We start from the raw sequence: 18,433 nt of genomic DNA, 5'->3' as shown, positions 1-18,433 counted from the left end.
AACTAAATTCTATGGGTTTCAAATTATAAGTTGAAAAAAATAGATATATCAATAATAATAAAACTTACACAAGTAGTATTATAAAAATTGAACAAATTAATATTTTAGTAACTTCTATGTTTTATATTCTTAAACAATATTCTAGCATGATGTCTATTAATTTTGGGCTCATTGTCATTGTGACTAAAATAAATGTTTTTGAAGAAAATGTGTATCAATTCACTTTCAAAATCACCTCTTCACACACTCTGTTTTAAGGAACAAAACAACTGGAATAAAAACCACAGAAGTTTTTTTTTTTAACAAATTGTAAACAAATGTTTCCGTTTAGTAAAAAGTTGTTATTGATTTCATGACTGTCTGACCTTTTTTTAGATGTCTCTAGTAATTATGTTTCATAGGAAATACTTCTTTTTCTCTTAAAAGAAAATTTAATGTTTGTTATGCCCAATGATAGAGTGAGAAGTACATTTGGAGGATTTCTCACTAATACTGTGGTGATTGTTCTTTTTGCCCTGGTTAGTTTTAACCTTTTCATTGAGGTAAAAGGGTACAGTTGGCTTGGCATGGTGGTGCATGCCTATAATCCCAGTTGTGGGAGGCTAAGACAAGAAGATCTGAGGTTGAAGGTCAGTCTCAACAATTTTGCAAGATCTGAGCTTAGTGGTGTAGCTCAGATGTAAGGTAATATATAATCCTTAGTGCCTCCGGAAAAAAAAAACATAATAAAATAAAAGATAGATAAATAGATGGAAGGAAGGAAGGAAGGAAGGAAGGAAGGAAGGAAGGAAGGAAGGAGAAAGAAAGAAGGAAGGAAGGAAGGAAGGAAGGAAAGAAAGAAAGAAAGAAAGAAAGAAAGAAAGAAAGAAAGAAAGAAAGAAAGGAAGGAAGGAAGAAAGAAAATATGACTGGAGGTCTAGCTTAGTGTTAGAACACCCCTGAGTAGAAACCCAGTAGAAAAGGAAAAAAAAGTTACATTTCCTTTTAAGAATGAAGGAAAAAGCCCTTTCTCCTTCGGTGAGACAGCAGGAGACTTATTTATGCAGTAAATATTCATGCAGTATCTGGCGGGATCCCTACTTATTTTGACATTTTGATTTTCAATTCTTCAACAAATTTCTCAGCTATAAAAAGAGGAAAGGGGGCTCCTCTTTTGTTGAGTAGTATCTGTTCTCTAAAATGCTGGGCCATAGGAAGATAGAAATTTCCAACTTCTTCATCTGTGGGTGACTTATGATGAAAGAAAAAATATTGCAAGGTGGATATTGAAAGAAGGAGAGAGAGAGAGAGAGAGAGAGAGAGAGAGAGAGAGAGAGAGAGAGAGAGAGAGAGAGAGAGAGAGAGACTCGTACCTCAGTACTCATCTATGGAAATTGGAGGAAATCAAACCTATAAATTGTGCTTTAAACTTTGCTTTCCTGACACCCCATTGCTGTGATGAATGAGACTCTCAATCACTAGGAACAGTCAGTCCTGACTTAAGTATTGACAAGTCTCTCCAAGACATTCGGGTCTTTTCATTTATTGAAATGCCAGTCAGTCCTCCAGTTCAGAATGAAGTACCTAGTTACCAGGAAATAAAGACCTGAAATTGTGTAAACAATAGAAGAGACAGGTACACTGCAGGATGTCCACTTTATTACAGAGGCTTCTGGCTGCAGAAATGAAGACCCGCAGAAAAGAATGTGAAGCTTAGAGATGCTCCCAGCTGCACTGCTTGGGGAAAGGGTGGAGAGGTATCCTGGACTCACGAGGTCGAATTACAACCACTTAGCACTGCTATCTGCCTATATAGCAATTCTAGGGGTGAGTGAAGGCTCTCCCCTGGGGTCGCAGATGGCAGCCTTCTTATGCACACACCATTTGTGAGCATGCAAGGAGAGAGGGAAGAAGAACCTCCTAGTATCTTTTTAAAAATCAGTAATTCTTTTGGATCTGGATCTTACCTTTTTGGCAAAATATAATAATTATTTCCACAGAAGTTTCATCCCCAAACACAAAGTGGGTCTCAACATATGAATTTGGAGGAAAAAGGACAGACATAAACATTCAGTCCACAACAGAGTTGTTGAAGTTTTCCACTGACTTTTATCACATGGTACTGTAATATTAAGAGACATCCCAAGGGAGTGTCTATCTTTTATATAAACTCTTCCCTATCCCTATCACTAAATCACAGCTCAATTTCTCCCTGATAACCAGGACCAATAACCCCAGGTAATACAGTAACACTTGGCCTATTGATCCAGAGCCGAGGAGGCCAAAATGGCAGACATAGCAATAGATTCATTGTCCTCCCTTTGCAAATAGGACTTCTAGGCAATGTGCATAAAGTCACAGGACAGTTTTGCTGGTGGGTCATTAGTCATGCATTGTGTGACTTGCTGCATTTCCACCACTTATTCTTTATTTGGTAAATCCTGGCTCTGGAAGAAACAGCATAGTGTATGTAACACTGGTCCAACATAGTCTTGTCCCACCTGCACAAGGTGTTGTCTTCAAGTGACTGTGACTTCATCTTTTGAGGGTCAGTCTACTCTGTCAGGCCAGCTGCTTCTGAGTGATGAGGAATAGGGTAAGTGAGTTCATGAACATGGGTCCTATGGCCACTCTTATCTTTTATGAACTCCTGATCAGAAACAGTGTTGTGTGGAATACCATGTTGGTAGATAGAGCATCCCATTACTCCATGGGTTGTAGTTTTGGCAGAATCATTGAGTAGAGGGAAGATAAATTTATACCCAAAGTATCTGTTCCAGTGAGAATAAAATGATGCCCTTCTCATGATGCTCCATAAAAATACATGTTAACTAGAGTATCACTGGTTTACCAGCATACTAGGAATGTGATAAGAAAATGCCACAAACTGGAACAAGATACAGTGGCACAAACCTGAAATCCCAGTACTTGGGAAGCTAACACTGGAGGATGACAGGTTGGAGACCTGCCTCAGCAACTTAGCAAGACCCTGATTCAAAACAAAAATCAAAATAGGCCTAGAGGTATAGCAAAAGGCAGAACACCATCTCTGGGTTCAGTCCTCAGTACCAAAATGATGATGATGATGATGATGATGATGATGATGATGATGATGATGATGATGGTGATGATGATGATGATGATAGGAAGAGGAAGAAAGAAGATTGAAAGAAAGAAGAAAATTCTGCCAACGAAGGGACCTAAACAATAGAAATTTACTTTCCTGAACTTCTGGAGACTGCAAGGCTTAGATCAAGTTTCCAACAGATTTGTTTTTTCCGAGGCCTCTCACTGACTCTCAGTTGGCTGTCCTTGCTGCTTCCACATGGCATTTCCTCTATGCACAGCAATTATGGATCTTCTATGACTTCAGTCTTTTGGGGTTTGACTCCACCCAGATGACCTCATTAATTACCTTATTTGATTTTCTTCTTATAAGGCTCAATCTCCAAATACAAAGACATTGGAATTAGGGCTTCAACTTATTTTTTTTTCTTTTTTGGCAGTCCTGAGGATTGAATCCAGAACATTGTATATGTACACTGTATTACTAAGCTATTTTGAGATAGGCTCCCAACTGCATGTGCTGACACACACCTAACACAGATTTTTATATCTGAGGCAATCCTCAACAACTTGTGAGACCTTCACCAACTTATCGAGATACTGCTTCGAAACAAAAAATGAAAAGGTCTGAGGGTGCAGCTTGGAGGTAGGATACTCCTAAGCACAATCTGTCTAGAGAGGAGAGAGGAGAGGAGGGGGAAAGAGGGAAGGGGAGATAAGGGAAGGGGAGGGGAGTGGAGGGGAGGAGAGAGAGAGAGAGAGAGAGAGAGAGAGAGAGAGAGAGAGAGAGAGACTAACTTGCTGAGGCTGTCCTCAAAACTTCAGTCTTCCTGTCTCCTAAGAACTAGGATTATAGGCATGTAGCACCACTTTGCAGTGATCTTAACATCTTTTCCTTCCTAAAGACCATTCACTGGTCCATTAATAATAATATGCTCATTGGGGCTGTGATAAAGAAGTAGCAATCCCTCTAGACTTAATGGAAAGATATTTGTGTTTCCGAGGAAAGAGAAATACAACAAAATATCAAGGAATTTTTAGTAAAATTGTAGGGATAAGGCATGTAAAAATATTCCTTCTCAGGTAAAGTAGAAATTATTGTATCTGGATTTTCCTACAACCAAAAAAGAGACTTAGCACCTAGCATGCCTCTTGGACATGGAGGCAACCTGTTCCTCATTTGAATGTGCCACTCTAGTTCATTTTCAAAGTCACCTGAGGCTGATAACTCTAAGTGGGCCTAGAGCAAGAGGACGTCCAGGCAGCTGTTAAGACTGCTCCACCACTGAAGTCATGTGCATAAGCAGGTCCAATGGAGCTTAAAGTGTCAGTGGCAGATAAGAAATATATCTCAAGAATTATATATCTCAAGTTTTGGTGGAAACTGGGGGCATCCTCTGTGGATAACTATTCTTTTTGAGAAACACATTCTAACTTTCTTTGGGCCTTAGTAATGACTAACTAATTAAACACAGATTACCAAGTTACCATGTAACCCAGATGTTCACCATGAGTTGGGTATTATATAACCCATCAAACCATGAAGTTGGGCATGCACAGGAACTCTCAGCCAACAAATAGAAGTGGTCAACATATATTTAATCAGACCTAGCAGGTACTGAAGCCACATGTACTTTACATGAAGAAGTGGCCCCAAAGCCCATGGCCCCCCCTTTAATTATATAACTTCTCTTACCCAGCCTATACTTGTCCTCATGGAAAGTTATTTATAATAAGTTGACAGGGGAAACTCAGGACTCAATTACAGATGGTCCTCTGTGATGTGAAATACAACCTGCAAGTCGACACCTATAGCACTAAAGCTTTTATTGGGCTATCCCAGAAGTACTATAATGATGAAATGCTCCAGTGGGCATTACATCATCTTATTAATAAAAAAGAAAATAGCCAGGTGTGGGCTTACATTCTAACTCATGAGCTGTGGCAGATATTTTGGCTAGATGGTCAAGGAATTAAAAGAAAGATGAGTGGGAAACTGGTGACAAAGTCTTAAGAAGAAGTATGTAGACAGACATCTCTGAATGGATAAAAAATAGTGAAGAGTCAATTGTCAAACTATGGAACCAGCCAAGATGTCATCAACAGATGAATGGATTACACAACTATGGGATATGTATACAATGGAATTTTACTCAGCCATAAAGAAAAAATTACATCATTTGCAGGGAAATGTATGGAACTGAATAACATTATGCTAAGTGAGATTAGTCAGTCACAAAAAGTAAAAAATAGAATGCTTTCCCTAATATGCAGAAGCTAGGGAGAAAAGAGTCATAGGAGGAACTGTAAACAAAGAATAAACCATAGATGAGCAAATAAGGTGTTCTGAGGGAGATTCGAGGGAAGAAGAGGTAAATTCCCTAATGTATATGATGTACATTCACAAACATATCAAAGTCAATCACTAAGCCAAACAAGAGAAGGAGGGAGAGGGAGGGAATGGGGTGGGAACTGGGGAAGGGCTAAATGAGTGATGTGTGCAGGTACACCTCTATCATCTTATACTGCATTAAGATGTGTGACTATAATGCACCAATAGAAAACAAAAAATAAAAAATGAGGAGGTTCATGACTTTAGAAGAGGAGAATTTCAATAATCAAATGGATAGGATGATCTAGTCTGTGCATAGCATTAAGTCTTTTTTCCCAATCACCTCTGTCATTATCCAACGGGCTCTTGAACAAGGAGGGTGCTATGTCAGAAATGGAGGTTATATAGGAATTGAACAACTAGGACTTTCCCTCACCAAGGTTGATATGGCTACAGTTACTTCTTTTTTTCCTCAGGATTGACAACAGTTTATCTGCTTACTTAAATTCCCACAAAACATGAATTATAGCTTTTAGACAGTATATAAAGGTCACAATAAATAACAATATGCCACAACTTTTCTTAAGAGCTTTTTTTTCTAATAAAATAAAATAAAATAAAAGCCAGGTGTGGTGGCGCATGCTTGTAATCCCAGCATTCGGGAGGCTGAAACCAGAGGATGGTGGTTCGCAGACAGCCTCAGCTACTTAATGAGGCCTTCTGCAACTCAGTGAGACCTGGTTTCAAAATAAAGAATAAAAATTAGGGTGGGGGGGGTGTAACTTGGAGGTCAAATGCCCCTGGGTTTCATCTCCAGACCCGCAAAATAAAATAAAATAAAATAAAATAAAATAAAAATAAAGAGTTCATTTTCCTATAGAAATATTTATTTATTTATTTATTTACTTTTTTGCGGGTCTGGGGATGGAACCCAGAGGCAATCGACCTCCGAGCTACACCCCCTGCCCTATTTTTTATTCTTTATTTTGAAAGAGGTTCTCACTGAGTTGCAGAGGGCCTCACTAAGTAGCTGAGGCTGTCCACGAACCGCATTCCTTCGGTCTCAGCCTCCCGATTGCTGGGATTACAAGCGTGCGCCCCCACGCTTGGCTAGAAACATTCATTTAGAGGAGAGATACAACAGGTTTTTTTTTTTTTTTTTTTTTTTTGGTGGGTCTGGGGATGGAACCCAGAGATATTCGACCTCCAAGCTATACCCACTGCCCTATTTTTTAGTCTTTATTTTGAAACCAGGTCTCACTGAGTCAGAGGGGCTCACTAAGTAGCTGAGGCTGTCCGCGAACCACGATCCTCTGGTCTCAGCCTCCAAATGCTGGGATTACAAGCGTGTGCCACCACGCCCGGCTACAACAGGTTTTTTCTAAAGTGCCAAACCTCATATTCCCATAACTGCAAATAAGAATTACAATTGGCAGAAGAGTACATCAGCTTGAACTTTTAAGGTCATCTCAAATCCTGGCTTCTGTGAAACAGAAAGGATTTTGTTATGAAATAGATGAATTAAAATCCAGGCAAATATGCTCTAAATCTTCATTTTCTAGTCCTTACTTTCTTAACATATTATACAGCTTGTTTATTCTGTTCTGGTTGGTGGTTCCAAGATCTGAGAATGTTTTATAAAAATTTGTTTTCTTAATTCCTAGATAAATTTTATTTGCTAATTTTCTATTCTATTATCTTTGTTTTTCTTTGTTTTGTCTGTCTTCTTTTCTTTCCATAAATTTTCAAGCCTAATTTCTAAAGAAAACAATTATTCCTATTGTTGGGTTGGAGGTAAATTTGTCCCAATAATCCTTAGGTCTGTGGATGTCTAGAGTGTAAATCTAGTGAGGCAGATGGGCTCCTACAGCAACCAGAGCAGTATAGTAGGGGGGCAGTCTGGCCACTGTTCACTCCCGCCAAGCTCAACACCCCCAGGATGGCAACACTAAAGCCACTGAAGTGCTGATTGGTGTTTTCTTGGAATCATATTGCTGTGGACTTAAGACCAATATCAGAGCATCATCTGTTTTGTCCTGAAGGGCATAAATAGTATCCTATATCAGTGTCCAGATAACTCCAGAAAAATAGAGTCAGGCACACAGATGGATCACAGGAGCCCTTGATAGCAGACCATCCAAGTAGTGCTCCCCAGTTAAAAATCAACACCAAGGCTAACTGAGGCCAGTGTGTAATTCTTTTCATTAGTGGGTAGGAGACGACCAGAAGTAAGGATGCTCCTCCCTGAGCCACACTGTAGTAACTCACACAGAAGAACAACCAGTGCCAAGGACAGTTGTCTCCCGAGAAAAACGAACGATTGAAAAACTGAAATGTCTCCAGCAGTTCTGGGGCGATTTGCTGTTCTCATAACCTTTTTATCGTAGTCCCAGTCCCACATGTCATTGATAGTGCAGCCTGCTCCACGCATCAGAATGGCTCCAGTGCCGAAGATGGATAACATGTACCGATTTGGGAAACAACCAGGTTCTGCTGCCAAACCAATGCTCCAGGTACATGGTAAATACACCCGCCAGGTTCCAATGGGCTTGTCCAGCAGCGTGAGTTGCGGGTAGGGCTGCGGGGGGGGGGGGGGCAGTGCCGAGTCCCCTGCCGCCTTGGTGGACAGGCTGAGCCGGTGCCCTGGAGGCTGTGGTGGCCTTGGCCGCCAGTCACCCAGACACCACTCCTGTGCGTGCTAGAGCAGCAGCGCAAGCCCAGCAGCCGCCTGTAGGCCCAGCATCCAGTTCCTTCTAAGTGATCAGTCTTCTAGCAACTGAGACTATCCCTCAGTGACTAATACAATCACCATCGCCTAGGGAGATCATCAACGTACCTAGTCACAGGTTGACAACATTGGTTGGCCTCCATCTGAGAAGGAGCAGCATTTTTGGCCTCACTGGAATAAACACTTTCTGTGATTTGCTTCATGCATTGCATCTGCCAGAACTACCATCCTGGGATTTATAGAACTCCTTATCTACCATCATGATATTCTATACAGCATTGTTTCCAACCAAGAAATATACATTATAAAATGAAGTATGGCAAATGGCCCATGTTATTGAAATTCACTGGCGTTATGATGTTTCTTACCACCCTGAGCAGCTGGCTTGGCACAATAGTAGTAGCCCTTATAAGATGAAAGAATTTTGCCAGCTAAGAAGGAGAAAGCTAGTCCTAGCTTGCAGGGGTGGGACAAGGTACTCTAGGAGGAGATACTATATATACATATATATTCAGAAGCAATATCCAATATATGGTGCTGTTTTTCCTCTAGCCATGAAACTACTAAAAAAGTTTTGTCTTCTATCCTCACAACCCTAATTATATATATATTGAGCAGGAATTTAAGACTGTCGCCCAGCGTGGGTATCACTAAAGCACCATTTATGCATGTGTAAAAGTGTCACAGTCAAACTCATTAAATTGCACAATAAATATACATTAGCAATTATTTAAAAAATGTATCCGGAAAATAAAATGCTTAGTAGTAGAGCAAAAGACAGTTTTGAAGGAGGACAATATCCTAGTTAATATCAAATATATTTCAAGCTATAGTAAACAGAACATGGCAAAAAACAATGAACAATTGAGTGGGGTTTTAAAAAAAAAGTGGACTTACCTCTTTCTGATAACGCTCCTACTTCTGCAAACTCATCTATATGGGGGGGCTGGGGGGCCGAGTGGAAGCCTCCCATTGGTCCGGAGTTTCTCTTCCGCTTCCTTCCCAATCTCAAACATTGAACTTTCTGTTCTCTCTGGCCCCTCCCAGGACACTGATTCCTGGAGGTCAGGCGTGTAAGTTCTGGCCCCTTCTGCCCTGGCCTGCCTTCACTTTTCTTGACAGAATCACCACTTTGCCATTGGTGTGTGAAGGTGTACTAAGAACTTTGTGGAGGGCAGAGTTTGGAAGACTTTAGGAGCTGAATTTGCTCAGGTGAGTTTCATTAGTTATCCATCGGAAAGCGAGAGGCCCAGCTTGCAGGCTTCTGTTGAGAGTGACAATTGGTAAGCAGTGGGGTGTTGGAGGGAGAGGTGGCGCTGAAATAAGAGGGCTTTCTCGATGTGAAAGTCTGTTTACTGAGGGAAAGTTTTAACTCTGCACTAAGTCTCCCTCTACCTCCCTCCTACTCTTCAGTTTAAAAAAGAGTGCCAGAATTCTTTCTTCCAGAGGCCTATAGTCCCTTTGTCAAAAGCCAGAGGCATCTTTGAGAACTAATAGTTGAATGCCTATTAATAATAATTAGTAATAATGTGGTATTTCTGTATGTCTCTGGAGGTCAGTTCCCATGTCCTTGGCCCGTGTGCAGAAGCCCGATGCTCTATGTTTCTCTTCTGTCCCCTGGGCCTATTTCCCAGCCCTAAGTCCAGACTCAGGAAATCACTGCAGTTCCTTAAAAATCAGGACCCTTGCTTTTTCTTCTGCTTGGACCATACCTGCCTGGAAGAAGCAAAGCTCAGCAAAAGGCCAAAAATGTCCAGAGGTCTAATTTGCTTTTTGTTTTTGTTTCGTTTTTTTTTTTTTTTTTTTACAGATGGGGTTTCCCTATTTTTCCCAGGGCTCTGTCTTTTGAACTTGGACATTACACCTCTTTCATGTCATGTATCACAGCATTTTAGAATTGACTCATTTTTTGCTTCAGTTTTTATTTTGATTGAGTATTAGAGAGGATGCATTAAAGGTACTAGATGACGTTGCTTAGCAAATGAAATAATAGTACATTTTTTTTAGGTTTAAAAGGTATATAATTTATTTTATTTATTTTTTTTAATTTTATTTTATTTTATTGGTGCACTGTATTCATACATCATAGTGGGATACAAACTTTTGTAGACATACATGCACACATCGCCCAGTCAGCCCCCACCCGATCCCCACCCCATTCTCTCCCTATCCCTCCTTCCCATGCTTGGCTTAGTGGTTGACATCTAGTATTATAGCAATTTATCCAAAATTAAAAATGATAATCTCACATAACAGTTTCATTTGTCTGATACCAAGCTTTTGATGACTTAAAGATAACATTTCAATATTTCTTTTTGCTTTCTTTCTTACCAGAGGATATTTTTTTTCTGTTTTTTTAGGTGAAACTATCATATATTTATATATTTATTTTTCAGAAAAAAATCTATCCTAATATGGAATATGGATTCTAGGTACCCAAAACGATCTTGAAAACAAACAAAGCTAGCAGATATATATTTTCTGATTTCAAACCATATAAAGCTACAATAATTGAAACAGTGTAGTACTGTTCTAAAGGCAGATATATAAACCATTGGAGTTAAATACAAGCCTAGAGCTAAATTCTTCCCTATATTGTCAAGTTATTTTTGACAAGGTTTCCACGAACATTTGGTGGTGGAAATAATAATCTTTTAACTAAATATTGTTGAAAAATAATAATTACATGAAAAAGAATAAAATTGGACCCTTACCTAATCCCACATACAAGTATTAACTCAAAATAGATAAAAGACCTAAATATAAATCTTAAGACTATAAACTTTTAGAAGAAAATATGGGTCATAAAACCTCACAACATTGAAATTGGCAGTGATTTCTTGGATATGATTTCAATGGCACAGGCAACAGAAGAGTATACAAACTCCCTAAAAAATAAAAAAAATATATTTTATATCCAAAGACAAGGTAAACAGAGTTAAAAGTTACTAATAGAATGGGATAAAATATTTCCAAATGCTATATCTGAAGGTATATTAATATTCCAACTAGAAATCCTAAAAATTAGCAACAATAAAAGCAAACAATACAATTTAGAGATAGGTAAAAGACTAACATAAATAATGAATCTCCACAGATAACCAATCTTAGTTGTCTGTTGGATGGAAAATCTTGTTTCTCTGATTCTGGTGTGAGTTACCTATTTCTTCTTTGTAGTTAATCTCTGAGTATTTTCTCTAGCGCTGGTTTTGAAGACATAAATTCCTTCAGTTTCTGTTTGTCATGGAAGCTTCTTATTTCTCCATCTAATTTGATAGAAATTTTTGCTGGATAGGAAATTTTTGGCTGAAAGTTGTTTTCTTTCAGAGTTTGGAATATGTTACTCCAAGCCCTTCTGGCTCTCATGACTTGGTTTGGGAAGTCTGGAGTGATTCTAATTGGCTTGCCTCTGAATGTCACTTGGCCCTTTGTTTTTGTTGCCTTTAAGATTCTCTGCTTGGCTTCCACATTGGTCATTTTGACAATTATGTGGCGTGGGGATCCTCTTCTCTGATCCTGTCTAAAGGGAGTTCTATAAGTTTCCTGGATCTGTGTATCAACCTCTTGCTCTATGTTTGGAAAATTTTCTGCTATTACTTCCTTGAAGAGATTGTTGATCCCTTTGGTATCACTTTCTTTTCCCTCCTCTATTCCAATTATTCTTAGGTTAGCTCTCTTAAAATGGGCCCATATTTCTTCAATGTCAGATTTCTGCTGTTGGATATTTTTTTCTAGATTAGGAACTATGCGTTTATTTTTGGATTGCTCATCTTCTAAGAGCGAGATTCTGTTCTCCATGTGGTCTAATCGGTTGTTTGTGCTTTGAATTGAGGCCTTTACTTCATTAATTGCATCCTTTATCTCTTTTTTGGCTCTCTCTGAGTTCTTTTTGAAGCACCTCTATTATTTCTATAGTTATTTTCCTGATTTGATCTTCTAGAAATCTCTGATTTTCTGTTTTATCGGGTTCTGATGTTGTGGGGTTGTGCGCATTCATTGCTCCATTGTTATTCCTCTTTCCCATGATTTCGGAGGTTTGTGCCTTCTCTGGGTTCTTCCCTTGGGTCACTATGACTTCACTTAAGATGCTCTGGATCTCGAGTCAGTAGTATCTCAGACCCCACTACTCCTTTACTGGGTTGTATCACAGAGTCTCCGACCCAGAGAGTCGATAGAGGCTGCTTTAAACTATGGGGGGTGTCAGGTTGCACGTTCTCCTATGGTGTGATATCTCTGCCACTGCCACTCCCTCACTGGGTCAAGTCCCAGGGGGTACAGTACTGGGATTTCTCCTCTGTGGCCCGCAATTTGACTCACTGTTCTTGAGTACGCAGATGTAGCTGTACTGGACTCGGTGAATTCACTGCTGCTGCCGCCGGTAGCAATATGGCATAATAGTACATTTTTATTTTCCCAGCTTATTTAGGGAAAAGTCATCCTTTCCCTTGTAACATCAGTATCTCATCATGCTCAGAGAAGCCATTTTGCCTTAATCACAAAACAAGAAAGTTTGGTCTGTATAGATTTTTACAAAGTTAGTGGGGCCAGGTATGGTGGTGCACACTTGTAATCCCAGCGCTTGGGAGGATGAGGCAGGAGGATCACACAGGTTCGAAGCCAGCCTCAGCTACTTAGTGAGGCTCTCAGCAACTTAGTGAGACCCTGTTTCCAAATAAAGTATAAAAAAATAGGTCTGGGAGTATAGCCTGGTGGTAGAAAGCCCCTGGGTTCCACCTGCAGTACTCAAATAAATAAATAAATAAATAAATAAATAAATAAATAAATAAATAAGTTAGTGGAATTCTTTGTTGTTTGTTTTTTTTTTGGTACCAGTGGTTAAACCCAGGAGCGTTCTACTTCTCAGCTGCACCCCCAGGTGTCCCACAGCTCCTACTTCTGTTTATCTCTCCCTCCTGTCTGGTCCTCATTTGCTCCTCATTTCCATCATTGTATCTTACATGATACGAAGCTCTTTTCCTGAGCCCCTCTGTCTGCATCCTACCTGATATTCCCATTCCACACTGAATCCATCTAACCTTTTATAGCCCAAGTACAGAGCTAATGACACTGCAGTCTCCTCTAATGCTTGATACTAATTGTTTTCATTGATAATTTTAGTTACATCTATTTAAGATATACAACATGATATTTTGATATGCATCATGAAGTGTTTACTATAGTAAAATAATTAATATATCCACCAGTTCCTATGTTTTATGCATGTGACAAGAGACCTAAAATTACTTTTAGCAAAAGTCCCCCGAACAATATAATATTAACTATAGTTCTCATGTTGTACATTAGAACAATATTAAATACACCCTAAATATTTGCAATTTCACATCCTTTGATCTATTATTTGTTTTCTGCTACTGTGTGAATCTTTAACATATATTTTAATATAAACTTCTTAGCTGATTATAGCTTGCAAATATTTTCTCCAATCTCAAGACATTTATACTTTCTTGTTTGGTTTGCTGTAAAGAAGTATTTCAGTATGATGCATTATTAGTCCCATTTATTTATTTTAGATCTTTTAGCCTGGGCTCCCTTCACCCTATGACGCAGGGGATCAAATTCCAGTTTTTACATATGATAGACAAGCACTCTACTAATGTGCTACATCCCAGCCTGTAGCCTGGATTTTTAATGCAATATCAAAAATAGTATTGCCAAGGCCAACCTCAGGAGCTTTCCCTCTGTTTTCTTCTTGTTTCCTCTTATATTTATGTCTGTTATTGATTATGAGCTGAATATATATAATATATAATATATAACATATATAATATATAACATATAACACATAACATATATAATATATAACATATAACATATATATTATATATTATATATATAATCTGTATATTTTGGCTAGATAAGGTTCTAACTTTTATATATGGCTTATTTTTTTGTGTGTGTTTGGTACTTGGCATTGAATCCAGGGGCATATTACCTCCAAGCTATACCCCAGCCTTTTTTTTTTTTAATTATTTTTTGTTTTGCAACAGAGTCTTACTTTGTTGTTGAGAGTCTCACTAAGTTAATCTGTGATGCTCCCATCTCAGCCTCTCAAGTCCTTTGCCTTCATGCCTGGCTGTAAGGTGTAGTTTTTGTTTGTGGCTCAATAGGGTTTCCTTCCTTCCTTTCTCTCTCTCTCTCTCTCTCTCTCTCTCTCTCTCTCTCTCTCTCTCTCTCTCTCTCTCTCTTTCTTCCTGCATATATAACTACTGTTAGAGTATCTTTTCCTTATTATATTTTCTTGGTGCCCTTGAGAAAAATTAATTGTGTATGTTTGGCTTTATGTCTGGGCTCTGCTCTTTATTTTTATGAGTTTGCTCTTATATCAGTACTATACTGTTTTCATGGATGTTGCTTTGGTATATATTTTGAAATCAGCAAGTGTGATGCCTCTAGTTTGTTTTCTTCTTTCTCAAAATTGCTTTGGCCATTTGCGGTCTTTTGTCATTTCCAAAGAACTTTAGAATTGATGTTTCTATTTCTGTGAAGAATACCATTGGGATTTTGATAAGGATTGTGTTGAATCTAAATATTGCTTTGGGTAAATAGACATTTTATCAATGTCTATTCCTTCAATCCATGAATACAGGGCATCTTTGTGTTTATTTGTACCATCTTCTATTTCTTTTATTTGTTTTGTTGTTTTTATTGTATAGATCTTTCATTTCCTTGGTTAAATTTATTCCTAATTATTCTTGTTTTATACACTTTTGAAATTGGAATTATTTTCTTTTATAGGGGTTCTTTTTTCTTTTTCTTTTTTGGAACCAGGGATCAAACCCAGAGCGCCACACCTGCAAAGCAGGCACTTTGCCACTGAGCTACATCCCGGTCCCTGAATTATTTTCTTAGTATCTTTTTCAGGTAGGTCATTATTAGTGTACAGAAATACAACTGATTTTTTGTTCACTTCATATGTTACAAATCTACTGAATTAATTTATTGGTTCTAAAAATTTTTATGTGTGTTTGGAGTTTCCTGTCATCTGCAAATAGATATAAATTTACTTTTTCCCTTCTTAAATGCATACCTTTTATTTCTTTTCCTTATGTGCTTGTTACTCCTAGTACTTTGTAATACTCTATTGAACAGAAATTCAAAAGTGAACATCTTGTCTTCTACCAGATGTTCAAGGAAAAGCTTGCAGTTTTTCTTCCTTAATTATGACATTAGCTGTGGGATTTGCATACATGGCCTTTATTATGTTGAGGATATTTCCTAGCAGGTGGGTATCATGCAAGATTGGCTCTAAGATGCACAGTTGAGTGATTCAGCCAAAGCTCTGTTTGCTGGGTATGTGGGATATTTTTCTGATAAGTGATGCTAATAATTTCTCCTTTTTTTCTTAATAGTTTCTATATGTTTTGTCATTTGAAAAGTGTCACATTTGTCCTCTGCAGGTTTATGTGCAACCAAAGACCTTGCAGCTCTCTGCACACCAACCATATTGGTAATTTCAAAGTCATCCTAGATGCTATATATATTTTTTCTATCTAACACATTTTTTCCCTCTTTTACATCCCTATCCCCTTCATATTCTTTAGGTTTGGGTTAGGATTCTTGGATCACCCTCTGTTTGTTCCCTTATTTAACCTTCTGACAGCCATGTATGTCTCTCTAATAGAGTTTTTTTAAATTTATTTTTATTGGTGCATTGTAATTATACATCACATTGGAATATAAGACTTGAGAGGATATACAAGCACACATCATCCAATTAGCCCTCATCCAGTCCCCATTCCATTCCCTCCACCTCCCTCAATCCCATGCTTGTTTGGTGATTAACTTTGATACATATGTTTATGTATCTCCTGCTTTTTAAAGAGGCTCCATCCTCCCCTATTCCACACCCTCTGATTGGTCACCTTAATTGCTTCACTATAGGCCCTTTCTATAGCTCGACCACTTCCTGTTGCCCGTTTCCTCCTAGTTATTGCTGATTAGGGGAAGCATCCGGTTTTAATTTTCTGCGATATTTCTCTGTGCATGCCGCGTTGCAAATACCGATCCCACTCTTGACAGCCCCAGTTGTGGCCTGGCTACCCGGTGGACTGATCCAGACCTCTCTGGCTCAAGCAGCAGCCTTGCCTCACGGAAGGCTCCGATGCCGCCCAGTGGCCCCGGCACTGGCCTAACCTCTCAGCAGGCTCTGATCCCGGCCTTGGAGGCCCCAGCACTGGCCTAACCCCTCAGCAGGCTCCGATCCCGGCCTCGCTGGCCCCAGCACCGGCCTAACCACTCGGCAGTCTCCGATCCAGGCCTCAGAGGCCTCACTAGCGGCCTTGCCTCACGGAAGGCTCCGATGCTGGCCAGTGGCCCCGGCACCAGCCTAACCTCTCAGCAGGCTCTGATCCCGGCCTCGGAGGCCCCAGCACCAGCTTTGCTTCGTGGCAGGCTCAGATCCTGGCCTCGCTGGCCCCAGCACCGGCCTAACCCCTCAGCAGGCTCCGATCCCGGCCTCGGAGGCTCCAGCACTGGCCTTGCCTCACGGCAGGCTCCTATCCCAGCTATGCTGTGTCCGTCGCCGGCCTCACCCCTTGGCAGGCTCTAATCCGAGCACCCTCTTCGCCCAACTATTTGTCCAATGTTCTCGAGGGTGGGTGGTGGTAGCATTCTGCCTCTGAGGTCATTACTTCAAAGGTTCCAGGTGTAATGCATCAGATCTCTGCCTCCTCTGAGTACTGGCCACTGCCATTGCCACTGCCTCCACCATTTGAAATCTCCCAAGCTCTTTTTCCACACTGAATGTTGTCCAGTCTTCCTAAGCATGCGCGACAGTAGCATTCAACCTTTGGTGTAATTTCTCCAAAAAAAAATAATAATAAGGTCGGTAGTCTCCAATTTCTGCTTCTCCTGAATACAAGTCTCCACCGCCAACGCGGAGACCGCTTTCAGCACCACCTTTCTCCTTGGTTTCCACTAAAGTCTCTCTCCTTAAAGGTGATGTCCAAGATTCTTAACAATATAGAGAAGAAGCAGTCCTCCTTAGCGGGGAATTTTTCTAATAATTCCAGTTCATTTGGATAAGTTTTGTCTGCATCTCCAGTATCCTGGCATCCACCACCTCCTTGACCCCTCTCCAATATTTTCCTTTTTTCTTTTTCTTTTCCTTTTATACAGGGTCCTTCCGGGTAGAGGGGGGTTCGCCTAGGGGCACCCCGCCAGCACCTGCCCACCCGCCCAGGGTTGGGGCCAGGGGGCCCGGACCACGGGGTCCTTCCGGGTGGAGAGGGGGGTCGCATAGGGGTGCCCCTCCAGCGCCTGCCCACCTGCCCAGGGTCGAGGCCAGGGGGCCCGGACCACAGGGTTCTTCCGGGTGAAGAGCGGGGTCACCTAGGGGCGCCCCGCCAGTGCCTGCCCACCCGCCCAGGGTCGGGGCCAGGTGGCCCGGACCTCTAATAGAGTTTTCCATGTCTGCTCTTGCTGATTATTTCATTTGCTATGACTGTCCAGTTAAATGTCAAGACCATAGTGATTTACACCCTGTGTTCAGACTCACCTTTCTGGTTTGGGTTTTTAGTCTACTTGCTAAAACATAATCCATTATTAATGATTATTTGAGAATGATCACACCTAATGTTTCAAGACTCCTAGAACTAATGTCCATTTCTTCTAAGATCATATTTCTTTATTTCTCAGGTTCTGATGTAGGTGATCTTATATCTGTGTCATCACCCCCAGCACACATAACCACTAGGCTCCTATCTATATCACTGGAAAATTTCCAGGTCAGGGAACAATCCCAACAACATTTAGAAACAAGATTACTCAGAGGCCAGGCAGGGTGGTGCACGCTTGTAATTCCAGCATTCAGGAGGCTGAGATAGGAAGATCATGATTAGTAAGACCCTTTGCAACTTAGGGAGACCTTGTTTCAAAATAAAGAATAAAAATTTGGGCTGGGGGTATAGGTTGGATAATGCCCCTGGGTTCCATCCCCAGTACCACACACACAAAAAAGATTACTCAGAGCCTTCTAGTTATCAGAAACATACTTTCACATTCCTGTCTTCTGGCTATCAAGTGGGTCTATGCATTTGATTCTATTTATCTTGGATTAACTTTGTGGAGTACAGTCCTCTTTCAGAGGATTTCAAATGGGCAAAGTTCATCTCAGCTCAATATACTGAACATAAATTATCTTTGTAAATCATTGGCTATTTATATTTATACATCTAATGAAATGACTAATTTATAATGTGCATACACAAACACGTTTTCATGTATTACATGGTAAATATGAAATAATTCATTGCAAGTATACAAGAGATGGTACTGTTGTTTACATTCTAAAAAATGTAGTCAACGCA

General features: G+C 40.0%; 1 protein-coding gene and 1 pseudogene across 2 annotated transcripts in view; one reads left to right on the top strand and one right to left on the bottom strand.

The window, feature by feature from the left end:
• Nucleotides 1-18,433, top strand: part of LOC308259065 (olfactory receptor 52H1-like) — a gene marked incomplete at both ends in the record, with an annotated part of 349,856 nt that overhangs the window by 199,700 nt on the left and 131,723 nt on the right. The window lies entirely within an intron of this gene.
• Nucleotides 7,056-9,078, bottom strand: LOC308272311 (4-hydroxybenzoate polyprenyltransferase, mitochondrial-like; annotated as a pseudogene). The gene is made up of 2 exons: nucleotides 9,025-9,078; nucleotides 7,056-8,075 (listed from the first exon to the last, which is right to left on the bottom strand). The product of its transcript is annotated as a 4-hydroxybenzoate polyprenyltransferase, mitochondrial-like (transcript).

The sequence above is a fragment of the Muscardinus avellanarius genome (genome assembly GCF_963383645.1).
Source record: "Muscardinus avellanarius genome assembly, chromosome: 1".
In the NCBI taxonomy this organism is placed as follows: domain Eukaryota; kingdom Metazoa; phylum Chordata; class Mammalia; order Rodentia; family Gliridae; genus Muscardinus; species Muscardinus avellanarius.
This window is presented reverse-complemented; position numbering and strand designations above follow the sequence as displayed.